General features: G+C 32.5%; 1 long non-coding RNA gene across 1 annotated transcript in view; it reads right to left on the bottom strand.

Moving 5' to 3' along the window:
* The window catches only part of LOC148226431 (uncharacterized), a 383,830-nt gene extending 379,500 nt beyond the window's left edge, over positions 1-4,330 (bottom strand). The window contains exon 1 of the long non-coding RNA XR_015812220.1: positions 4,118-4,330. This is a non-coding gene — a long non-coding RNA (uncharacterized LOC148226431). The remainder of the gene's footprint in view (positions 1-4,117) is intronic.
* Between the last annotated feature and the right edge of the window lie 8,348 nt (positions 4,331-12,678).

Below are 12,678 nucleotides of genomic sequence, written 5' to 3'. Positions count from 1 at the left end.
ATCGCATTAAATACATATGAGAAATTTGATTTCCTATGATGTACTAAATGCGCTTGCTGCACTATCAATCCAGAAAGTGTACAAAATAAATCAAATTAAAAATTAAAATGAAAATTATACTAAAAAATTGTAGAATTTACAATTTTAAAAGGGGACCATATATAAACTTGTTTTAGAAACAATATTTTTATTAGCTTACAAATAATAATAATAAACTATTATGCTAATCTCTCTTAGTAAATTGATTAGTGTTTTTATAAATCGATATATTATTATATAGGTAGTTTCGGGTCGCAAATTTCGATTGCCACTGGCCGAAAGCCGAGTGTAGTTGTATGCGTGAGTACGGCTCGGCGTCAGTGCTGCCCCCAAGTGTCAATCGAGTGCATTGTCGTTGCTTGTAACGGTCGTTTACGCGTGGGCGTCATTTGCTTAATAAACAACTACCACGATGGAACATTTTCCTAAATCTTTTAACTACGTCGAGGTTGACACTAAAACTTTTCGATGTAATATAAAGACGAACGAGGAAGCGGAGCACTGGATAAAAGAATACAGTGCGTTATCCAGAACAAGTTGGAATTGCAAGAGTATGAAAAAAAAACCCACACGATATATTTCACAGTAAGTACTCTAATTAAACTAATAATATAGATAACAGTTGTTATATATATAATTATTGTAGCATTAGGAAAATATGTCATCATTCCCAAACCTGGAAACTTGACCCTTCGAAATGAACGCCTGGTAAATAAAAAAAATTGTATTGCAAAGCTGAAATAGACGTTCTTGTCAAAAAGGTGACTTGTGACACAATATCTGAAGGTAGTTTCAATATGTTTTTTTCCTTTTGATATATAACTCATATTTATACATATGTACATGAATTCTGTTCAAATTTTATGGACGGATATCAAACAATAATACAGTTTATCGGAGACCACAGTCACCCTATAATAAACGCAGAGACATTATCTTGTTTGCCTCCATCTGAATATATCAAAAATAAGTTCTATGACTATTTTGATATGGGATTAAAGGTTGGCTATGAGATATCACAAAGCTCATCTGCTATTACAATATGATAATTGTAGCATAGAAATGGCAGATGCATCAATTAACCCAAAAATGCATACTGTTCTTCATTTAAGGGAAAAATGGAGAGATTATACTTTAGGTCCACGTAACGACTGTCTCCAGGTAATTTATATTGAAAATGAATATGTTCACAATGTTGATTCTATGAATAATAATGCGTTTATCAATTGCAGATTTTGAAAAAGATACCAATATATGAAAAAACAGGATATTTAATTAAATATTATGAATCACCGTTTGCTCTTGCTATTGTAACATCAATGATGAAAAGAGCTATCTTTGACTAATGACATTGTGTTCATAGACAGCACCTCCTCTTGCGATGCAGAAGGCCACTCGATTACTTTTATTTCAACGGTATGCAGCATTGGAACTGTTCCTCTAGGCGTTCTAATAACAAAAGGGCAAACGCAATCTGAATATCATGCTGAATTTCAGTTGTAGGTATCACGCCACAAATCGTCATGACTGACGACTGTAATGCTGAACGAGGAGCTATTAAAAGCCTATGGCCGGAATCTAAAAGACTTTTGTGCCGGTATGGATGACTAAAATTATATAATTTCCTTAAAATTTTCAAAAAATATAGCTAATGTGTTTTCATTCATTACTTTGATAATTTAGATTTCATATTTGTCAAGCCATCTGGCAATGGTTGTGGGAAGCTACACATGGGATTATTAAAGAACAGCGTAGGCCTTTGTATACAATGTTTCATGACATATCAATAGCTCCAACCCAAGAGGAAGCACATAAGGCATATGAGTATCTGTCAAATAACATTGTATCAAATATGTATGATAGATGGGTACAGCATATCGCAGGTATTCAAAAATGTTTACTTAAAATGCTTCGTTAATCTTATTTTTAATTACATTATTAGGTTATTGGGATCGACGAGAATGCTGGGCTTTAGCTTGGCGTGATGAAAAGACACACGGACATCATACCAATAATTATAGTGAAGTCAGTGTACGTCTTTTCAAATATATCGTCCTGCAACGTACCAAGGCATATAATCCAATAGCTTTAATGGATTTTGTGGTGTCGGAGCTCGATACATACTATACTCGGCGCTTGAGAAATGTATCCAACGGTCGGTGCAGCAAAGGTAGAAATTTACTAATAAAAAAACTTGCAGCGGCTAACATACAACCGGAGGATATCATTCTTGAAGGGGATGGCATTTATAGAGTCCCTAGTTCAGATCGGTAAACGTAATTCTGGTTCCAAAATTAAAGTTCAACCAACGGCCATTAGTAGGCGAAGGATAGGTATAACCAGGGGTAACTGGGTTATACCTTCTGGTCGCCCAGCACTTTCAAATAAAACGTTTAAAGCGGTTGCATAATTTAAGTCTTAATATTAAAAAGAATAAACCTAATGGAAAGTCACATGGAGCAACACATTAACGTATGTACATATGTATGCATTTTTTATTTTGTTTTTATATGTCCTGTCATTATCAGTTTTCTTTGCTGATTCTTTCTGATACTTATTGTAGAATCAGCGGATAAAATAAAAAATTGAAAACTGAACGATTCTTTGATTTGTATTATACTATCCTTATATTTCATCAATTAATTTCTTCAATGTAGCCAAAAAATAAGTAGATGCTACATTTGCCAGAAGCTCAACTATAATTATGGATTACAATGTAAATATAGAAAAAATATTTGTAAGGGACATTATTAAAATATATGTATTAAATTTATAACGAATAAATTGATTCATATACGCCATAAACTAGGGCTTTGGAGTCGGAGTCTTGGGATGGTAGTTTCTCGAAAGCAGCGTTATTTATATTGCTTACTTATAACAATGCTTAGGCGCTTAAAATAAAAAATTAAATAACCATTTTTACTGTGTTGAGTAAAAATATTTATATGGGTCGAAAAAGACTCGAGGTACTAAACTAAACTGTATAGTCTATTTGAGAGACGGATGAAGGTTAATGAAAATATGAACTTTTACTTGACAGTTACGATACATTTTGAAATACATTTACACAGTGGCGATTTTCAAAGGCAAATGTTCGAGAGCATGCAGTTACACGAGTTTGACGTCTGTAGTTGCCCTCGATTGACACTTGAGGGCATCACCGACGCCGAGCCGTACGCACGCATACAACTACACTCGGCATTCGGGTCTCTGGGTATCTGGACAGTAAATGGATCTCTTGGTGCAGAGGTACGTATTATATTAGGTTAACAATATTTACTTGGCGCACCATACCAATTAATTGTCATAATATTTAAGATTATAATAAGATTCGTACTCATTATTTGCATCAAATATTGGCATTGGCATTGGCTTGTATTTATAAATAATTAAAACACAGATTACTAATTCTGTTTTACATAATTTAGTAATTTACTAGCTCGAAAATACATCAAATGTGTAGAGACTAATATTATTATTTGAGCTGCCGCTAAAAATGTCGATACCAGATCGATGGTTGTCAATCGCTCATTTTAGTAGTGCGAGCGAGATGCAAGCAGAACTTGCATCTCGCTCTTTTTTTCCGTCATACTAAATTTTCTAATCTTTTTACTTCATAACAGACGTCAGACACACAATAATAAGTAACAATTATGCACAATTAGAGCATATGATCCCGTTTCATCCCATATCATAAAAATATAGATACCCATTGAAGGAAAAATCAGTTTAATTGACGACGTAAAACTGTCAAGTAAGCGTTATGCGGTCTTAACACGGCTCGATCTGGCCATGTACCGATGCGATGAAAAATTTTACAATAAACTTACACTCGTAAATTTAACATTATTCACTTATTTGCATAAGTTAACAATTGAATATTACTAAAATGTGTTTACCACAAGCTTTTTACCATTAATAAATAGAAATTGGCAAAATTAGCTCCAACACAAAGCCAATAAATGCATCTCAAGTTTTGTCGACGTAAATTGGAATACACTCGGATGACGACTTACGAGCGCAAAGGGTTAACAATATTCGAAAGACACATAACAGAAAATGAATAAAAAGACATTACCTTGACGTGACGGGTAGCGGGGGCGGGGCGCATCAGCGCGGCGCGGCGTCTGTAAGGACGCCACGCCGCGCCGCTGCAACTAAACACTAATTTCAATTATACACTGCTTAATTCTAACACATACACTAAATTACACTATCACTTAATAATTAAAAACATCGGAAGGGATATTATTATAAACGAAAACACTTATTCGACAAAAATGTAACGAAACACTTTACGCGATCGTTGACGCGTAGCTACTGATTTTTTTTTAAATATTTCGAGATGAGGTTCAAGGTTATGCTTCGTGTTATGTTCATATAAACCATAACGATTAAAATGTCGTGCATCTCAGATTACAAAAAAAATATTTTTTATCGAAGGTTGACAATTTGTCTAGTTTTAAAATATTTCTAATTCGAATGATTTTAATGCAAGTTGTTTGTTTATTTTTAAAATATCTATCTCTCGTTCGATGTATTTTAATGAGAGTGACTCGAATGTCACCTTTGTAATAATGTTGACCTTCGAAAAGTATAATGTCGATGATTTCAAGTTTATTTATATGAAAAATAGTATTTAAATCTAATTTATATGTGCCAAAATTACGTATTTTTCAAATGACGTTCTTCCGTCGACCCTAGGGGTTGTTGACCTCGCGGCCAATGAGTGTGAATCTAAGTAGACTTTTTATTAGTTAATATTTACATGCGACGATGGACGATTAATGGCGAGACGTTTCTCCCAACTGCGGTGGAGTTGCCGCAGGTGGTGATGCACGTATAGCCTATATTTTTTCAACAGTCAGCGACAATAACAAATGCACGCGGGGTTCACGTGATCGCTGAGTACAGGGCTGAATCAGAACAAATAAACGATTTTTTTAAATAAATAAAACACTTCATTAATTTTAAAAACATATACAATTAGAAAACACGTAAAAACTAATACTAAAGGCAAGGATTAAAAATAAATCATATTTTAAATACTAAATATAAAACAACTTATTGAAAAAAAGCTAATAAAATCGATTTGAGGAATTAATTCTAGTTTACATTAATAAAAATGACTGAATATTTAATTCTATCACATTATCTACTTCCCCTATTTAAATTTCAACCTTATCCTTAACATGCTCAACACATTTTTTCCATATTTCTGACGTTATTGTCCCAAAATCCCCATAAAATAATTGATACATCTCTGAAAACTTAAAGTTATTTTATTTATATACTTGAATAATTCAATAAATTGTTTTTTTACACACTCCTGCCTTTGTTGATATTTGGTTAATAATTTGGTTAGAATTTTCCAAAATTTCTCTTTAATATGTATTTAAAATAAGTGCAGTTGTCTAAAATAAATGAAAAAAGGTCTGACGAGCCATATACCTGCCCTATAACTGTACGCATTTATTGCAAGTCGAGTCGATAAATATTTGCCAATTTAATGAAACATTACAGAACCAATGTAATGATAAATTCAAAATCAGCATTTCATTTTAATAAAAATATATGTATATCGTATTTATGGGGATGGGGAGCCATACTTTCGTATTAATAAATAACAATGTTTTCATTGACTAATCATTTTAATAGTCATTACGCTGTGGCACATAAAATACTAATTTTACCGCCTATAACTCGTGAATTTATATTCTTTGTAAATTTCTCACAATTCACTTATATAATATTTTTTATACCTAATTCCTAAAATATTCATTACTTGATTTTCTCCAAGTATTTATGCGCTCTTATGACGCGCTCTTTTTTGACAAGCGCTCTTATGACTGTCTGCGCATTTGAAGTACGCTACTTTGGTCAACGCTCTTATGACGCAGCGCTTATAAAGCAGCACTCTTTTGACGCACGCTTATTTGTCCACGCTCATTTGTGACGTTGCCGCATAATACTATTATTGTTTCACCCTTCGATTAACATTCGGCGGAGTAGTTATCATAGCTAGATTAAGAAGTAAATACATTTCATAGGTGTGTCCAAGAAGCGATGGAATTGCTCCGTAAACATCCATATATGCGATTAGCTTTAGCTCTTCTGAGCCAGCAATATAAAATATTTGCTCACAGAAGGAAAGACGCATCGGAGCCACAGTAGCATAGGTGACACTGCATGGACACGGGATAAGTCAGAAGATCATTCAGCATCATCACGAAAACACATCATGACAGATCCCATCAACTACGAAAAATTGCAGCTGACAATTATACAACTTAACACGCCAGCAAAGACTCTCCGACCTTTAAAACCTAGTATTTTAAATCCATCACCTGATAGCGGCGCTTATAAAATAATTTTTACTAGCTTTTTCAGTGTATATATAATCTGCAACGTCACACCCCTTTGGCCTCAAAACACGAAAATTAATTAATATGCTAATGAATTGCAAACAAATAGTATAAAAAAAATAGTTTGTCGTTAGATATTGACATGCTGTATAAATTCGCACAGATGCGATCTTGTGTAATGTTTCAAGCACACTGTACGACACCCGAAAGCGATTGTTGAAGTGACAAATGTATTTTGGACGATTCTTTTAGTGAGGGGAAGGGTTGAAAAACAAGCGGGCATCGGTCTGGACGAGGGCGAATAGTAATGTCGGAGGATAACGACGCCGGCGCTGGTGGTGATGTATGGAAATCGTTTTCCGAGTCACTCGCCGCGTCGCCGCTTGAATAATGCGACGCCGCTGCCGAGCTTTGTTCCGGGAGAGCGTAGTTGGGAAATGGCGATTGATTAGTGACGCCTTACCTGCGAACGCCATCCGTCAGTGTCCGTTCGTCTGGGCGGCTATGCGAGACGTGTCGTCATGCATCCATCATCCGCCCCGACAATGGAGTTTGGTGGTGGTTTTCCGGGGTGGATCGGAAACTTCCCTGTAGAAAATAATCTGCCCACAAGATAACAATGGTCTTCCTGTAATTTCAATTGAGATGGATATTGTTTTATTTAGTATTTTTTTTATAAATATTATTAATTAGTTGTCATACTTAATTAGTCTTTGTTATTCAAAATTAACAAGAAGAGCATTCTAAACAGTATAGAATAATTTTATTGAATCTAGTGTAATTTACCATATACAAGTTAGAATACAATATATGTGCCAGATAACAAGAAGTTCAACTCTCAAAATATTTATGTAAGATTTAAATAAAAAATTGTAATTTATTCGCAATTGGTTTAAGACCGTAAGCCTTAGTTAAAAAAGCTGTATCGCCAGCGTTCGTATACAATATAAAGAGGAACGGCCCGAACAAATTTCCCTAAAGAACTCCATCTGGAATTTTACGCGGATTCGAGTGTTTATTATTAAGGGAAATAACATAAATTTTTTTTTTTAGGAATGAGCGTTGGGAATGGGAAATATTTTAAATTACTAGCGCAATTATTGAGATTTCTCTTCCGTCGTGGGTGTGGCCCTACTTTTAAAACATGTTGATTTATCTTTTCCTTTGATCGAAATTGTCATTAGCGTGACCTTTAATGTATGACGAACTATACAGGGGTTGAAACTTTACAGTATGTATCGTATGGGACAAAAATGTTTCGTTGTACACATAAATTTTTTCACAGTAAATTTACAACTCACAAGTGAAAAGTCCGTAACTCCATAAGTGAACATAAGTTAGTTTTTAAGATGGAGATCATGGACTAAATTATTGATTGGATTTTAATTATATTTCAAATGTTAAGGTTAAAGTAAAATCATAAACCATACATATTCTAAGGGTTTTGTAATTCAATTTATGTATTAAGTAATCTATGATTTCGCTTAAATCTGATGATGATAAAATTACCAAAATTACTAATCCTCTCTTATACTTTGAATACAAAATGTAACGGGTAAAATAACAAATACGCAATGTAGTTAAGGTTAATATATACCTAAGCATTTATAACTAAAATTTAGTCAATGTAACTTTTAACATAAGTAGAAATGCAAAAATAAATATTAGTGAGATATTCTAAAATAAATATTTAATGTGCATAAATTGAACTGAGAATATATAAATAAATTACATAAATATCACAATCATCAATAGAATTTTTTTAGAAAAAAATATGTCGCATTTAGAACTAACACATTGACAAAGTCAATTTTTTAGGATGATCGTAACTGACAAAACACGATGAGTAATGTAGGAATATATTTTATTGGAAAAAATTGGCATCCATAAGCCGTCGATGAAAGACGATATTTTGTCAAAAATTATCTTTTCCTATACTTATTGTTCTAATATTTAAAAATATTTATTTTTGGCAATGGAATGAATGAATGAAAGTAAAAAAATATATGAAACAAAAAGGTTTTTGCACACAGTCGTCTCATTGATTTTTATTGGTACTCGTAGATAACACAATAAATAATAAGCGTATAAAGTATTTTTAGAAGTACCCGAATGCAAGGAAGATTAGATATTAACATTTGACAATATATTACAGCATGAATTTCGCTATAAAGAATTTAGTTTGACTTTGCCATCTATCATATAAGCTGACTAAACAACGTTTAAAGATATTAAGCATGACAATTAGGTATAGTTGTTTTTTAATTGTAATTTAGTAAAAATCAAAAAAAAATAGTCACAAATTTTTACAAAACATAATTACCCGTGCTAGATGTAAACGTCGGTAACATTAAAATATTTATTATATCAAAACAAAAATTGCCGGGGTAATCGAACTATTTTGTTTTGCTAATCAATAAACACGGTGAAACATATTATTATTATTATTATTTTATTAGCAATTAATTATGATAATAATGTCAATACCAGTATTGACTGTTTTTCTCTCGGTAATACCATAATAAAATCCCAGTATTATTACAATCCTTAATTGTGGTATGCTCTATTTTTTTCCACTAAGAAATTGATTCAATCCCACTGTGCGTTGTCCAGAGCCATCTATTGGCTCGCCACGCGAAAGTTGCCCACCAAGACATGGTCTATAAATTATTATACGGGAAGAGCAGGAGGAGGGTTGCGCACCTCTGTCCTCCGCGACAGGATGAAAAATGCTCTCGGCAGGCGGAGCGGGACAAAAGTCTCTCTGGCATATTATTATTATCTTTGTCTAGCGCTCACCTTTCAGGCGTGGAGAATCTTACGGCTGTCACCGTACCACGATTAATGACGCTCTGATCTCTGAATGCTCCGCTTTCAGTGCGCTCAATGAATAACTTACAAACTAACGCTTATTTATTTCGCGACGTGAGGCACCGTGGTCGGAAAGTTATTTGTAGATTTGTGTAATTGACTTATTTACATTCATACATAATGCTATACTTTAAATTTTAAATTTAATTCACTTAAGAATTTCACATGGAAATAAATTTTACTGACTGCTATGTAACTACTCTTATTATTTAATTTTACACCATTTGAACGATCTCAATGAGGATTGCATTAAACGATGCTTTTACAATTTGCTTAGTTGCACTTTAAGACACTGATATTAAAATTTTGCATACATCAAAAAATAAATATATTAAGATCGTTTGCTGTAAAAAGGCATTGGAAAGCCGGTAACTGTAAAATTCGATAGGTCCAGCTTTTTAGAACCGCCCTCTGGGTCAACAGGCCAGCCATTTATTTAAATTCTAAGACTCATTTGACATTACTGCGTTTACATCGAACTTTTGACTTAATAAATCGAGTAAAAATAACTGAATTCAATAGTGCCTTATCTATCAAGTCATAAATTGTATAATTCAACATGTTAATTAAGTTATTATCTTCATGCATCTACTTATAAAATGAACACAGTTCGATTTTACAAAATTATTAACAAGCTTATATGAATTCCATATTTATTTTTAATTTGCCCGCAGGCCTAAAACAATATTTTAATTTTATTATCGCAATACTAATAAATTGAATATCGAATTAGCAATTATTTTAGTAATGACCCCCTCAAAATTTTGGAACGAGTTATAATATACATTTATCGCTTTTTCATGCGTAGATTTGCGATCTCATTATAAAATAAATTATACACCTGATAAATCAGGATGTATGTATTAAGTTAATAGCGACAACTTTCGCTTCCACAACGTATAATAAATTTGTAAACGTGTATAATTTATATGCGATCAAATCGATGATTTGTAACTTTTACCCGTTATAATAATTCATCACATGTGTGTTAAAATTGGCCGCGTTAGACTTTTATTGCCTTTAATTATATTTATATCGAATAATCAGCGACGTGTTATGTGTGTTGTTTATTAATCATTCCAAAGGTCATATACAATCATATATCATTATTTTTTTTATAATATTGAAAAAATAATTTTGTAACCACACTATAGATGTCGCGTAAGCAAGAGTGTGTAAAGCGGTGACAATAGGAGAGTAACGTGCTGTCATCGTGAAAAACGATAAATGTAACACGCCAGTTAAGGATATGCACATAGCCGGCTTCAGGCATAATGTTGTAACTCTATGTCCGACTTCATTGTTTGACTCATCTTCCGCGATGATACTTATGTAAGTTTATAAACCAGAACACTAGTTTACAGTTACATCAAATGACAATTCAAAACTTCAATCTATTGTAATTCAGGGCAAGGAAAAAAAGAGTATGGTATAAAAAAATATGCATAAAAATATGATATCAGAAGTGTTATTTGAATACCAATTTAAAAAAAAACATAATTACTTGAAAACATACAATTTAGTAATGTTTTTCTAACATTATTAGTTAAAAGTAATTTAAATTAAAAATAAATTTTATATTTATTTATTCCAGTATCACCAATTGTATTGGTTTAATTTTGTGTATATAGTCATATGTGTGTTAAGAAGCCAGTGCTTCACATCTGATGTACCGTGGTTCAATGCTTTCAAGAGAAAAAAAACCTAAGTAATCGGACTATAATTTACAATACTTACTTACCCGTAAATTAAAAATAAATTGATGCAGTAAGCGTAGAGTTGAAATATGCGAAGCGAAATCCGCTTTATTATCATTATTCATTTAAGTGGCACTTAACTTTTCCATAGGTAAATCAAAATTGCCACAATTTTTTTTGTAAGAAATAAGGCATATAAAAATCAATGAGTTTTTCAAATAGGAAGCAATAACTTTAATTTTTTATAGGATATTGTAAAAATTAAATTGTTTCTATTGGTATGTATAATTAAAAATAGCTTACAAATGTTTGCATTTTTTTAAATATATAAATGGAAAATGTTGTTTTGTGTAATTAATGATTCGGTGATTATTGCGTAAACGAAAATTTCAGAGAAAAAAAATTCTGATCATAGATAATTCTCTAACACATGTATGAATATTTAAGAACACGTAAATATATGTTTTAAAAATATTTTACAATTATATTAGTAATTTATATTACTTGAAAATACATAAAAATATTATGCTGTTGGAATTGAAAGCTAAATATTATATATCTGACAAGCAAACAGTCATCTATATTCAGAAGTTTCGCTGTGCGTTTGCGCAATAATCCGATCACCTTATTGTGCGTTTGCGCAATAATCCGATAGCCTTGATTAATATGGAGTTAAATATAACACATTGAAAGTCCTATAGAAATATTTTCACTGTTCATACGAGAATAATTATAAACGATAAAACATTTTTTATGTTATAAAACGTATATTTGTGAAAAAACATATATCTTTTAATTGCTATTTTAAATATTGTGCTGAATGTATTATTTTTGTATTGATTAAAAGAAGCTCGTGTATCACAATATTATATATGCCTAATAATATGATACGTGGGCTTATGTAACACATTATTAGGCATTCTGATTTCTGTATTTTTTTTTTGTTTTAAAATTCTATTAAAAAATTGCTATGTGGCGACCACACGTTTAAAATGGTATTTTTCTCAAAACTTGTATAAATTTACTGTGACCAAAATGATCATCCATCAACAAGGAAACAAGACAATAGCGGATGGACCACACAAAAGCCCTCGTACGACCAGAATAAATAACACGCAAGTATTCTTACTGTAAATATTCTCCGTCATTGAAAGAATATTTCTTTGTTGCGAATCGGTCACGGATATAATAAATCACCGGATCCACAAGATTTCAGATGCAGAATACGACTGTGGACAATGCCCATCAAGCGAATGTTGCTTTCTAAAGGCGTACACCTATTTCGCTGTTCTAAGAAATAAGTACATATATTAGCTGGATGGTTGCAACATGATTGTAATTGGCCAGAAAGCTTTGCAGCCCTGGATACTTAAGCCTAGACTCTGATGAGAAGAAGACAGTCACTCACAGACTCCGGCAAATACTCAAAAAGACTAACAGATTCACCCCGCCTGGTAGATGACCCGAGACTACCGAACACGATCATCGCAGCAAAAGGAACTGGCTCTAGCCACTCTCACCAACAAAACCTTCAACGGACATCATCCCTGCGCTAGCTTTTCCACCACCGCTCGGAGATTCTTGCCATTTATTGTCTATCGCAATTATATTATCATATAATAAAATTAATCTAATAAAAGATAAATAAAAATAATAAAGTATATTATTATAGATGTTATAAATATACAGATAATGTTATCACTTAA

The sequence above is a fragment of the Plectrocnemia conspersa genome, unplaced genomic scaffold (assembly GCF_051122295.1).
Source record: "Plectrocnemia conspersa isolate PC_06_02 unplaced genomic scaffold, ASM5112229v1 ptg000014l, whole genome shotgun sequence".
Taxonomy (NCBI): domain Eukaryota; kingdom Metazoa; phylum Arthropoda; class Insecta; order Trichoptera; family Polycentropodidae; genus Plectrocnemia; species Plectrocnemia conspersa.
Note: the sequence above shows the minus strand (reverse complement) of the source record. Positions and strands in the feature narration are given on the sequence as shown.